This window comes from Hibiscus syriacus, unplaced genomic scaffold (assembly GCF_006381635.1).
Source record: "Hibiscus syriacus cultivar Baekdansim isolate YM2019G1 unplaced genomic scaffold, ASM638163v2 tig00111131_pilon, whole genome shotgun sequence".
Classification (NCBI taxonomy): domain Eukaryota; kingdom Viridiplantae; phylum Streptophyta; class Magnoliopsida; order Malvales; family Malvaceae; genus Hibiscus; species Hibiscus syriacus.
This window is the reverse complement of record NW_024062991.1, coordinates 1,176,809-1,191,789: the sequence shown is the minus strand read 5'-3', so window position 1 is coordinate 1,191,789 and position 14,981 is coordinate 1,176,809. Positions and strand designations below refer to the sequence as shown.

General features: G+C 34.3%; 1 pseudogene; it reads right to left on the bottom strand.

Annotated features, from left to right (window-relative positions):
• Positions 1-416: 416 nt before the first annotated feature.
• LOC120154506 lies at positions 417-5,101 on the bottom strand (annotated as a pseudogene).
• Between the last annotated feature and the right edge of the window lie 9,880 nt (positions 5,102-14,981).

The following is a 14,981-nucleotide window of genomic DNA, read 5'->3' as shown; positions in this document are numbered from 1 at the left end:
AGCACTTCATCCACGATTGGCACATAACATTGTGTTTTGTGGGCTATGTGACGCACCCCACCATTTATTGTTGATAGCTTTTTAAAGGATTAATTGATTTTTCTTAATAGCTTTTTTAAACACTTAAGCTTATTTTTATATAACCTATATTAAAATCATTTATTGGATTATTGTTATCAGTTAACGAGCCAAATTTATAAAAGAACATTTTAATAATGTTTAAACTATCTATGAATTTTTAGATTAAGATTCAAATAACAAAATTATGAAAGGAAATTAACATAATACTAATAGGATTATTTAAATTTAATAAAACTAAATTAGCTTTCCATTAGTAGAAGTGAAATTCTTGTCATATCTGTGTGTGAATGTAAACAGCAAACATTATTGTTTCATTATAAATGGAACATTACAAGAAGTATTAATTGTCTGGTGGCTATATACTCCTATCATGCCGACAATTAGTGAAAGTATACAGACTAATTTATTCTATGGGCTGAGCCATTTCCTCAAACCAATTATTAAGGAAGGCAAGAAAACCATAAAATCTTAACATCCCTAAGTAAATGATTGAATAAAATCCAATCCCAGACCTAGAGAAGCACTGACACCCTCAAATGGAACGTCCTTTGATTTCAGTTTCTCAAAACGCAGCAAACTAATCAAGAGATTGGTTTTCAATCTCTGTTTATGTTGTTCCGACTTGTTTCTGATGCATATTAGGACATCGGTATAGAGATGAGATATAGCAATTCAAGGACCTTCTAAATACATGGAAAAACGTTGAAAAAATTTAAACATACTTATGTAGGATACATACTTGTATCCGTCGCTTACATCCAACTTCGAGTAATATCTTTCAGTTACTATCACGTGATGGGTCTTTCACTCCCAAGGCATCAGCTAAACTAAAGGTCAGGTTGCTCCTCAAGGATCTGCTTCTTCCGACCCCCGGATCCCCTGTTCTCATCATTGCAGCAAACTCCCCATAGTCTATTCGCCCATCCTGCAATTTTAGCACATTTCAGTACTGAATCAAGTCAGGATAAAAAATCGAAATTGTAATACTAAATGTACTCATACAAGTAATAATTCATATTTTCCAATATATATACACTCAGACACATTCATCTCAGCGACGACATTGGTATGAACACAATGATATGTGAAAACTTTGGCTATATAACTTTCACAATGGAAGATATGAAAGAATAACTTCAAAAGTCCAGTTTCCTTTGTATAATTACATTGTCTTGGTCAATTTCTTTGATCATCTCATCCAAATGAACATCACCTAGACCAAACTCTTTGCAGGCATTCTGAAGTTCATCAATGGTGATGTAACCACTACCATCTTTATCAAAAAAGGCGAAAGCAGCAACTAAGTTCTCCTCTCTGTCGATCTTATTTATGTGCAGTGTAGCAGCAAGGAATTCACCATAGTCAATTGTTCCACTGTTATCAATATCAGCCTGCAAAAATTCCCAAGGCAATAACTGTAATTGTGACACTCGCTCATGTTGTAAAAGTATAGAGTATCACTTAGATAATAGCATAAACATTAAATTTTCAATAACTCAAAAAGGTATGTTTACAGCTTCCATTAAAGACTTGATTTCCGATTCCGTAGTTCAGTGCCGACTTTCTTTAAACCATCTTTGAGTTCCTGAAATGTAATAGTCCCACTGTTGTCTGTATCAATCATTTTGAACAACTCTTTCAAGCCACCAATTTCTTCCTCAGAGAGTCTTTCTGCTATGACCTGCAAAAGAATTTATTTTCCATCATAATATACATTTGAAATATATATAAATATCAAGAAGCCATAGTATTTGTCAGAGTGACCCAAACAACCAAAACAATGCCACATAAATGCTTTCTTTAATGCATGCCTTTGTCAAGCAAAACAAAGATGTTTATTCATGGTACAATATGAAGGGATAAACTTTGAGCAAATAAACTATTTTTTCTACAATCATGAGCTATAGCAGAACAATCTAACCGAAAAGGAAAATAAAAATTTTACAGTTTCACCTTCTTCCATCCCAAGTAGCATTCGCTGCCCCTTATAGTTCTCATGAAACAATTTGATAGTGAATTTACTTCTTGGGATGAAATGATGGTTTGAGGTAATATCTCATCACCACTCACAAGCCCGGATAAAGTTAACATGCATCGAAGTTTAAGAGATTAGGATTGTGACTTCTACTGCCAACAACTACAGCAAAAAAGAAAGTCCAATTTAACAAGTTAAATTCCAGACCCAAGGCCCCATCCAACTAACAAACAGCTAGCTAGCCGACACCAAAAGTTTGGTTTGCTGGACAACAAAATGAAGAATGGATGTTTCATTCTACTTGCAGCTGATTATAGTCGCAGAATCATTGTAACAACAAAAATATGAATGGATGAACTTGTTACTTGTGTGATAAGCTACCTTTTTTTATGACATCACGAGTTATAACATAAGTACATAACTACTGAAAATGGAAAGATCAGCAGAATTATTATAGTTTTTCTTCCTCCCTATCCCTATCCCTATCCCTAGCCCTCCCATTGTTTGAATTATCATGTTGGGGTGTGAAAGGTTCCTGTTGTTTCTTTTCTTCCCCCTGCTTGGTGGGTATTGACAGTTTGGGAATCATACCAAAGTATTTCCATGCAGAATGCACCGAATCACAGTGCTATTTCATGTTAAGAGGAACAGCCAAAATATCTGTCACGGTTGAGTGTAAAAGGAAGCCGAATCTTACTAATCCTACATAGACTTCCATTCCTTCTCTCTTCTTATCATGGCAAAATCCATACTAGATGTAAACACATTTTCATAAGACCACACCCATAAATTACAGTGTAATAGAAAAAGTAACACTAATATGCTAAGAACATCTTATTACTCAATTTCGACAGACTGATTTTATTATTTCTACAAAATCAGAATTTCATGTCAGATATTATTCATCCCATAAACATTCAATCAGAAGCTTTTGATGATTAATATTCGAGTGGATCCCAAGACAGGATAAAATCCTTCAGCAAGAAGAGAATAAATTCTGTAATCTGTATATAAGATAACTAGATGAGAAGTTAACTATCAGTTTCTATGAGATTTTTTCCATAACTAGATATCATTAATAAGATGGGAAACAGGAAAATCACATACACGCAGGGCCATCTTTTTAAGTTTGTTCATTGCTGAGAACTTCTTCAAACGTGATAATACAGCAGAATCCAGAGGTTTGTCTGGTGCAACTCTATCATCCACAATCCATGGGTGACCTGATGCATAAATCAACCAACAATTCTGACTTACACACATAAAACAAAGAATGGAACTGTCATTCACCTGCTATAGAAAAGAAATAATAACATACATGACATAGTATTCAAATAACTTACACAGGACCTCATGAGCAGAAATTCTATTTTTTGGGTCCCTTTCAAGCATCTTCATTAACAGATCTTTTGCACTGTCAGAAATACTAGGCCATGGCTCAGATACAAGATCAACTTTTCCATGTAAAATCTGTCTGAAGATTCCCGAATCAGTTTCTGCAAGTGGAGAGGAAAGGTGAGTACACCTTAGGATATGAGAACACAAGAATGGCACCAATTGTTGCAAGGATTACGATATTTTGAAATAAATACCTGCCCAAAATGGGGGGACCCCACTCAACAAGATGTATAGGATAACACCGGCACTCCATATATCTGCTTCTTGTCCATAATGCTTCAACAAAACCTCCGGAGCAACATAAAAGGGACTCCCAACAACATCGCAAAAACATTGTCCTGGAATGGAAACGAATAAAAAGAAAAAGCCTCATTAACTATGAAAGAGAACACCACAGAAAAATAAAGAACACATTGAGACTTATCCAAAAAAAAAAAGAACACATTGAGCATAGAGTTTTCCAAGCTAATTGAACCATCTCAGTTAATGTTGGAGAAGTTTATACATTATATATTCAATTGAATTAGATATTTAGTGCATAAATTATGGGGAAAAACTGAAACCATAAAACCCTTGTAAAAATAGGGACTATATACAACAGAAGACATTATTCCATTTAAACAAACCAGAACTGACGTTCCACACAATTTCTGTTTTCAAAAATAACGTGAATGACGTTCCATTTAAACATCAAATCCCAAGGGAAATTGATCCTAATAAACAGTACCTGAAGAACAAGTAGTAACTCATGACGGAGAAAAATAATTATCCCAAGAACTTCAAAGAATCAATTCAATTTAAATAATAATAATAACAACAACTATAATAAATCAAAAGAAAACCCCAGCCATAGAAGCAAACCAATACCAGATATCAAAATCCAAACAGATAATTAAACCAGAATCAGAAAAATAAAAATAAAAACTCCATTTCTTAAATCACAGGGAACTACATTAATCATTCAACCCAAAAAGCCTTTAATTCAAGAGAATCAAGATCAACATATATAAGCAAACGAAAACACAGGGAGCAACCTGGTTTATAGAAGACGGACAGGCCAAAATCTGTAGCCTTGAGGACGGCATCATCCCCGGGAGAATCAAACAAGAAATTCTCAGGCTTGAGATCTCTATGCATAACCCCAAGAGAATGGCAAGCCTCGACGACACCAACAATAGTTTTGAGAAGCTTAGCAGCCTCTCTTTCACTATAATGACCTTTGGCAACGATCCTATCAAAAAGCTCCCCACCCGCACAAAGCTCCATAACCAAATGGACAAAGACGGCATCTTCGTAAGTTCCCTTGATCTGGACGACGGATGAGTTCTCGGACAAATGATGCATGATCTGGATCTCTCTCCAGACGTCATCGTAATCCTCACGGCAGACGAGTTTGCGCTTGGGGATTGATTTGCAGGCGTAGCGGACACCAGTGACTTTGTGGGTACATAGATAGGTGGTGCCAAATTGGCCTTGACCCAGCTTCTTGCCCAAGAAATAGTGGTCCCTTATTCGCTGGGTTTGGTAGGGTAAAACCGTACCACTGGGCTTTCTGGGTCTTGATGATGATGATGATGCAATTTTCTTATTCATTGCCACAAATAATATCAGATGGGATCTCTTTCGCTTTCGCCTTCGTCCCCTATGTTTACAATTCCAACCGAATTTACAATGAAGCGGAAACAAAGCTCAAATTCTCTGATTTTATTATTACAAAATATTACATATTGTGAGTGAAAAATAGAAAAAGAAAAAAGAAAAAATTGAAATTGAAAAAAAATTAGGAAGTTATTTTTATTCCATAGCTTTTGATAAAATAAATAAATTGTGATATCACATGTAAAATGACTTTTCTAAAAGTAAAATATATAAATAAAAATTGATGATCTGACATTTTTAATCAACAACGTACAATAAAATTAGAATGAATTATTGTACAAGGTTTTTAATCTTGGGGTCGTGGGATCGAGTCTTACGGGGGTAATTCATAATTTATAGGTCTCTACGGAAGCTGCTCTCAACCTGACGTTGGGAAAAACCTATTATCCTACCTCCCCTACCCTAGTACTTATGGGAATAAGGGTATGTTATTTTTTTAATCCAAAAAAGCACCTAAAGAATCAAAATTACATGTCAGATACACATTGACCAAATTTTATCGATCTAACACTCATTTGCTGACACGGACGGAAGGCGCATATCACTAAACGCGCATTCCCTGGGTTTTCGTCTGAGCTGGCGCCATGCAAGCAAAGCGCGAATCACCATCCGCGCTTTCTTTTATTCACCTTGAATTATTGGGTACTTCATTATTACATGAGCCTTAAAGTTCGGCAACTTACTCATCTCTCTCTCCTATAAATACACTCGAATGCAAACATCAAACCACACCAAATTACTTTCACATTCTTCCTTCTATCAAGCTAAGTAGATTTTGTTATAGTTTTTAGAAGGTAAAATTATTTTTATTATATTATATTTATTTTATATTTAATTATTTGACCAATTTTTTTGTACTAACTATTTCGTATTATTTTTTACAGTTGTAAAATGGAAGGCGATATCAAATTTCGAGACATTTTTTCGATACAGTAATAATATTAAATTGTTTTATTTAATTTACTGTGAATTTTTTTAATATTTTAGCATTCGTTTATATTTTAATTCATATACTATTTATTTAATTAGGCATATTTCAACTATTGTTTTTGCAGATATAAGACTCTCAATCTTTCAATCTTTCAAACTCTAAAAATGAGGTGTATTTCAGCTATTGTTTACTATTATGGAGAAATTTGAGAAGATGAAATCGGCGTTGTCTTTGCATCAAATCATTCTGCCATAATATCCTTCAAGAGAAACATCACTCTTGAGGAGCTGATCACTAAATTTCAAGGAAGGATCATGTTGGAAGTACTAGAAGAATGTCCTCACTTCATTACAGATTTCCAACCACAAAATTTCTGTTAATTTATACAATGTTCGAACTCTCCAATGATGACGATATTGCTATGATGGTTGATTCTCATCATCAAAATTCAGACACTAATACAGAAATGTATACGACATTTGTTGAAGTGTCTGTAGTTCGTGGTATGTCATTATGCTCCCACTATGGGCTGACTCAACAAGTTGATCAAGTTGACAGCCTAACTCAAGTAACGTATAATGATTTTAACTCGTTAATAGGAAATCCACATCCTACTACCATCCTATCAAGTTCAATGGGGAGACATTTATCAACTACTTGTTACGATCTCTATCGAAGTGGCTCTATGAATAATCCGTATGCCAATTGTTGAGATTTGCGAAAGCTCGAATCGATAATCGGAATGGTTTGCAAAGAGGGGTCGAAACGGTTTTTGTGTTTAGGGAGTAAGGAGATTGAAAGATAGAAAATTGCACATCGATTTATAGTGGTTCGACTTCTCAACTAAGTTTACATCCACTACCTTAGCTCCTCACCAATGATTTTCCAACAAATTCACTAATTTGTTCTTTCTTTTTTAAGGACAAAGAGATAACCTTTACAACTCCTAGTTTTTCATGAGATAATTAGAACCTTTCCCCTTTACAAAAGGATAAAAGAAGTAAACAAATAAACCTCTCAAAAGTAGGTGTTTACAAGAATTAAACTCACTAGAGCAATATTTACAAGAGAGAATGAAAATAAGAATGAAAAACTCTTCTCTTGTGTTTGAATGCTTGGATAGTTGTTCTCTTACTTCTTTAAGTGTCCTCAGCTTGTATTTATAGCTTGGAATGAGTTTGAAGTCGTATATAGCCGTTGGGATGTTTTGGAGCTGTTGGGGATTCATTTTCTGCAAAATAAAACTTCCCATAACAGGGTGTATCGGTACCCCTTCATAAAATTTGAATTTTATGACCGTTGGGCTAAAATTACTGTAGAAGTGTATCGATACCCCTGTAATAGTATCGATACCCCTATAGCATTCTGGAATTTTTTAGCATCAATACTGTACATAAATGTTCACACAGTATCGGTACTATCCATACAGTATCGGTACTATTCATACAGTACAATACTATTCATAAAAATATTTTTGTGCTCAATTCCAAATTAAATGGACTTTGAATTATTTTTGTAAACTTTGAAAACTTGAATAAATTCAATTCAAGTCCAAAAACATTTTGCCATAAATTGTTATATCAAAGCATAGTTCAATAATCTCCCCCTTTTTGATATAACAAAACATTTGAAATTTTTTTTTGGCAAAACTCCCCCTTAATAAAATGTTTAATGAAAAAGATACCAATTGTAAACAAAAGGATATCAATTGTTAAAAAAATACCAATTGTTGGAAAATATACGAAAATGTTAAGCTCCCTTTTTTCATTAAGAAATTGAATTTTTCAAACCAAATTTCTCATCCTTTTTGTTATATAATAAATAATTCAATCTTTGAAGTTCAAAATAACTTTGGAGAGTAAGTGATAAATTTGACATTTAAAAAAAATCATTTGAAAAATCAAAGCTCCCCCTCAATAAGTGCATTCCAAACAAAATTTAGATTTAAAAAAACTTGAAACTTAAACAAAATTGAATTTTAACAAAGAATAACAAACATGTTAGTATTACATGAAATTCAATGTATCCAAGTCTAAAATACTTTATGCAATATCAATTGTTGAAATTAAGTGCATATGCATAAAGCTTTTCAAAAATGTTATGCATTTGAAAAAAATTGATATCAATTGTTAGAGAGATATCTATTACATTTAAAACACATGCATAAACATTTAAATTTAGGTCAAAAATTTTAAAGATTATAAAATCAAAGTATTTGAAAAGTTGATATCAATTGTTAGAGATATATCATTTGCATTTAAAACCAATTTTGACCAAATTTTATTATAATGAACTAAAAAATCTGAAAAATCATTAAAACTTTAAAATGTTCATCATAAAACATTTTCAACATACATAATGTATAATCATTTAAGACCAAAACTCATGCATGCTTAAAATCAAATGAGCAACCAAATAACCAAAATTAAAAGCATTAAGCTTAGAGGTTACCCATTCCTTTTTCATGTGTGGCTAGAGCATCTTGATTTCGTCATCTTCATCACAATTGCTTCCACACACCTAAAAGAGACATTTAAGTAGATTTTGGTATCCAAATTACTTTGGATCCTTGAACGTTAGTTTCAATGACCCTTGTTCTTTTCAGAACCCATACTTGCCTAATTTTAAAACGTTTTCCTTTCATAAAAGGACAAGTATGTTCCAAATGACCATGATAATGGCAATGTGAGTATTTTTCCATTTTTGAACATAATAAGTTATTTTTAGAAATTAATTCTTTTTCTTTTGTTAAGCTTTCAAGCTCAACTTCTAACTCAAAAATTTTCTTTTCTAAACCATTTATTTTGATTTTTGAAAGCTCTAAATCATTTTTCAAAATTTCATTTTGATTTTCAAAATCAACTCTAGCTTTCAAAATCGATTTATTTTCAATTTTGAGTTTTGAAATTAATTTTGTATATTTGGAATTCATGGTCTCAAATCCCAAATACAACCTATTATAAGCATCTTGTAACTCATCAAAAGTAAATGAATTAAATTCATTTGAGTTAGAAGATACCTCTAATTCTTCATGAGTGGCCATTAGGCATAGGTTGACTACTTAATCATCATTGGAGTCATCTTCATCACTCAAAGCTATAACATATGCCTTCTTCTTGGAAGATAATTTCTTTCTTATAAGGGAACAATCATACTTGTTATGCCCCATTCTTTGACAATTGAAGCACACCAGGGGACTCTTCTTCTTGGTTGATTCATGCTTTACTTCCTTGGAAGTCATGAATCTCTTTAACTCTTTTAAGAGCTTGACCATCTTATCTTCTTGTTCATCGTCTTCTTCATCCACCTCATCACTTGAATCTTGAAAGCTTTCTTTGGTGGATTTGAAGGCAATGCCTACCTCATTCTTCTTCTTGTTTTTCTTCTTTTCACATTCTTCCTCTTCCTTCAACATCATCTCATGAGTGAGAAGGGAACCAATTAGCTCGTCGAGAGTGAGAGACTTTAGGTCTTTAGCTTTGATAATGGAGGTCTTCTTCGATTGCCATGAACTTGGAAGAGAGTAGATCATCTTCCTTACAAGCTTCTCATTAGGGATTATTTCTCCAAATCCCCTGAGACCGTTGACAATCACGAAAAATCTATCCGTCATAACTTTGATATCTTCATCGGATTTCATCTTGAAGTTCTCGTAGCTATGGTTGAGAAGACTTTTCTTTGATTCCCTCATTCGTTAGTTCTTTCATGAGTGACTTGGAGTTTATCCAAATCTCTTTGGAACTTGAACAATATGAGATTCTTCCATATTCATTTGGTCCTAAAGCACATAAGAGAATATGTATAACCTTAGAATTAAGATGGAAATTTTTCTGCTCTTCTTTACTCCAATCATTGTACTTGCCGGATAGAGAGGAGTAACCGTTCATGATTGAGTTCCAAACTCCTAGATTGTAGGCTTGAATAAAGTACATCATCTTATTCTTACTATGGGCATAATTTGCTCCATTGAAGAAGGGTGACTTGTTGACCGATTGCGAATCCATAATAGGCATATCTTCAAGGTAATAAGCATCAGAGGTTGAAGCCATTTCTTTGTCGGTTACGTCGGGAATTGGTAGAGCTTCTTCAAGGATCGTCTCAAGGATGTTAAGCCTTCTAACAAGTTAGGCTCTGATCCCAATTGTTGGGATTTGTGGAAGCTCGAATCAAAAACCAGAATGGTTTGCAAAGAGGGGTCGGAACGGTTTGCAAAGAGGGTTCAGAATGATTTTTGTGTTTAGGGAGTAAGGAGATTGAAATATAAAAATTTCACAGAGATTTATAGTGGTTTGACTTCTCAACTAAGTCTACATCCACTACCTTAGCTCCTTACCAAGGATTTTCCAACAAATTCACTAATTTGTTCTTTCTTTTTCAAGGACAAAGATATAACCTTTACAACTCCCTAGTTTTTCACGGGATAAACTAGAACGTTTCCCCTTTACAAAAGGATAAAAGAAGTAAACAAATAAATCTCTCAAAGGTAGGTGTTTACAAGAATTAAACTCACTAGAACAATATTTACAAGAGAGAATGAAAATAAGAATGAAAAACTCTTCTCTTGTGTTTGAATGCTTGGATAGTTGTTCTCTTACTTCTTTAAGTGTCCTCAACTTGTATTTATAGCTTGAAATGAATTTAAAAGTCGTATATAGTCATTGGGGATATTTTGGAGCCATTGGGGATTTATTTTATGCAAAATAAAATTACTCATAACAGGGTGCATCGTACACTATTAAGGTAATCGGTACCCCTTCATAAAATTTGAATTTTATGACCGTTGGGCTGAAATTACTGTAGGAAGTGTATCAGTACCCCTGTAGTAGTCTGGAATATTTTAGCATCGGTACTGGTCATAACTGTTCACACAGTATCGATACTATTCATACAGTATTAGTACTATTCATACAATATAATACTATTCATAAAAATATTTTTGTGCTCAATTCCAAATTAAATGGACTTTAAATTATTTTTGTAAACTTTAAAAAGTTTGAATAAATTCAATTCAAGTCCAAAAACATTTTTCCTTAAATTGTTATATCAAAACATAGTTCAACACATCGCTTCCAGTTTAAGGGGAATGCATTCATCTGCCAATTTCTTTGACTTGAATATGGGGATGCCCCCGACCAACAATATGTTTAGTACCAATTTGACACGATGTCTTCAAGTTCCAGGGGGAGACATTCAACTGCGAGCTTCTTCGACTTCAATGTTTTGATGTATGCGACACAACACTCAGTTCAAAACCCATATGACACGATGCTTTCAAGTTCAAGGGGAAGACATTCAACTACCAACTTGTTTGACCTAAATATCGACATCATAGAGGAACCCTCATCTCTACCAGAAGAACCTCTTCGTGAGCCAATTGCAGATGTGTTGAGATTGGACTATTCATTGCTGCCTCGTGCTTCCTCAGAAAGTAGGAATGATTTCCGTTCGTGTTTAACCACTGATAATAGTCATCCGTAACCAAATAATGATCCACATAAATGGCTCCCTACGGGGACTACATCCACATCAATCCTTTAAATCATTACTCACTCGTTGTGCTTTATCAACCAGCTGGCTTCTTTTTTGCCCCGTCTATCGATATTATGTAAATTGTCGAGATTCATAGGTGCTTCAGGAATAGATTGTACGAAACCAAATTGGCGGAGCACACGATCAATGGGATGTCACTCGACAATAGCATAACATATAAGAGGGATCACTACCATCAATACATCTAATGAACCATTCAAGTGAGGTGGAATGCAATACCTCATTTCTTCAGTAGCATAAGGAGTCCATTCAAACTAAAACAAATATATACAATTATCAAAATAATATTTTAATTATATAAAATAATTAAATGTAAGTAATAAAATTTAAATACATACCTGTGTACCAGCCTTTTATCAATGAGTAGCCGAATTTCTTCCAATTCGTCTGGTATATCATGATGATATTTCCTTATACATGACCACATATTCAGTGTGATAAATTTTATTATATACTCAAAAACATATTTATATATGAACTCTATTGAAATTACTCAACAATAACTTGAAGACTAACGAGTTTTTCATGACCGAACATAACAAGGGCATGCGATACCACGCCCATGATTGCAGAAGAAGGAGACATCCACTGATAATATTTTTTATAATCAGTTTCTTGACACATTTCTCTATACAGAGATGACAAAACCGCAAAACCCCAACTGAATGAGTCAATAACTCAAAAATTTGCGAGGTGATGCAACAAAATACAATGAACTTGGTTGTGAGATTTACTAGGCATCAAAATCCCTTCTATGAGTCATAATATGCAAGCTCGGACAAATATTTTAGCATGTTTCTCATAACAGTCATCGCACAACTTCGAAAATTTGTAGCCAACCATGATAACGGTATTCGATCATCGTTAAAATTAGGAGGGATACCTCAAAGATACTCCTCGCAAAGGAGTATCAATAACCATCCGCCACACCATAAATGACATCCCCATCTACCGAAAGCTCCAAATATAAGGAAACATCCTCCAGCGTAATAGTGTACTCCCCATACGGTAGATGAAATATGTGTGTCTCTGGTCTCCACCTCTCAACTAGTGTAGAAATAAGGTTGGATTCAAGGTTACAATGCCCTTCATATTTAGCTACGTAACCAAATTCAGCATCGGCTAAATATGGCCATACACGATTCGATATCTCTAACTTAGCATTACAAATAAAGGAATCTAATATACGACCATTCCCCTAATTAAATAAATATTATACAAATTAAAATATAAAATAATACTAAAAAATAAATAAATCAAAAAATTCACAATAATTAACATAACACAATTTAAAATTGTTACCATATCGGCAAAATGACTCGAGATATGATTCATATCTAAACACATCAACCTCCATTCCATTTTATAACTGCAAAACATAAAAAAATTAGCACAATAAAATATAATAAAATAATAAACTATTTAATGATTGTAATATAATAAAAATAATTTTATCTTTTAAAAACAATAACAAAATCCACTTGAAGCTTGCTAGAAGGAATGATAAAAGTAAGAAGGATAGTGTTTTTGGCGTGGTTTGAGAATTGTATGAGGTGGTATTTATAGAGGAGGAATATGTGGTAATTAAGGGGGAGCAACAAACAGTTGGGGGTATTTATAGAAGGTGTGGATGGTGATTCGTGCCAAAAACAATATATATATTGAAGGAACCCTCAAAAACAATATATATATGTGTGTGTATTGAATGAAATGCAAAGTTTGCATATCATAAAAGTTCAACTTTGTTTCTTTACATTGGTAAACCAGGTTAAGTAACACAGGAAATAAATGAACGGTAAAGAAAATAAAGAACACAAGATTTAATGAGGTTCGACAAGGTGTCTACTTCCTCGGGAACGGTGAGCGGTGTTTTCTTACCATTAGCAATAATGATAATTGTCAGCTCTTGTGTGTACTATAAAATGAGTGCAGATATATGTGCAAGTATACACAATCGAACAAGTAATACAGTGATAAGTTGAGTATCGTCTCCACAGGGAATTGGGGAAATTAAAAAGGTTTGTCAAGGCACTTTACTTTGTCACCTAAGTAAAGTTAATGATGGTATGTACAAATGAGAATGTTGTGGCAAAATGGAATAAATGATGTGAAAATGGAATGGTGGTAGTATGGTTGCAATTGAATATGTCGTGGCAAGTTGAATGAAATGTCGTGGCAAATTCAATTGTGATAAGTGCAAAAAAATAGAAATGTCAAGGCAAAATAAAGTGCAATTATTGGATTTAATATATATATATATATAGGAATTTAGCTTTCTCACACGACAAGAAAGGATGGGAATGACTGATAGGAGTCACAAGGAACACCTAAGTCTACTTCTCTAAATGGTATTTCTTCTATGTTTACCCTACCCGACAGAGTCTACTGAGGTTCCCTATGCTATCTCTAGTAAGGGACTTGACAGATTAAAGATGCCCTGGCAAAACTGATTGGCGTAAACCCCTACAGTGATCCTATTGGTCCAGATAACAGGATATGTCTCGGCAATACCTTTTTTCGGCCTATCCTTATCTCTAAGGTGGATTAGGCCTAGTTACTCTCTAGAACCCGTTGTTTATGTAGTTCCTCCCTAGTTTCTCTCGAATACTAAGGATAATTTGCCAATACATTCTCTCGAACCCTATAGCCTCCTAAAGAATGACTACTCTCGTAGCTCCTACAACCTTAAAGCTTTAAGTTTCGTAAACAAGACAGTATAAAGCATAGAACAACAACCATTCATTAAAATAAAATCTTAAAATCCATGTGAACTCCCACCAAATAAGATTAGGTCATGGTCAAAATTAACAAGCACAAAGCAAGTATCATTCGTTCCTTACAACCCAATAACAAAATATGAAAGCAAGAACTAAGGGGAGGAGAAAAAACCTTCAACGTGCACTTCCAAATGCCTTCCTCAGCCACCAAGAACTTATCCTAACGAACTAGCTCCTCTCGGATGCTTAGAACGCCACTCCCTCTGGCTTTCAAGGAGAAATGCCACAGCAAGTAGGATTGACTGAGAACAGTGAGACCTTCTCGCTCTAAATTTTTAAGCTCAAATCCAGGTGGAACCAAAGTCCTCTTCCATATGGCTTTATCCTCTATTTATAGGGGAAAATAAATCCTAAGACTTGATATTAACTTTCCTAAAAAGCCCCAAAAACCATGGTTAAGTGCTTGGGAACCGATCAGAACAGGCTATGATGCAGCCTGGTAGATGGCTGATAGACCGGCAAAATCCCTTTGCAGGTACCCAAGGACAGACAGGATCTGCAAGGTCAGGCGGTGTCATTAGCAGAACTGGCAGTTGCAGTGCCGGTCCCTCCAGGTGGATCTTCGAGGTGGATTTCTCAGGCAGAGCTCTTGGAAAGTCAGATACATGGC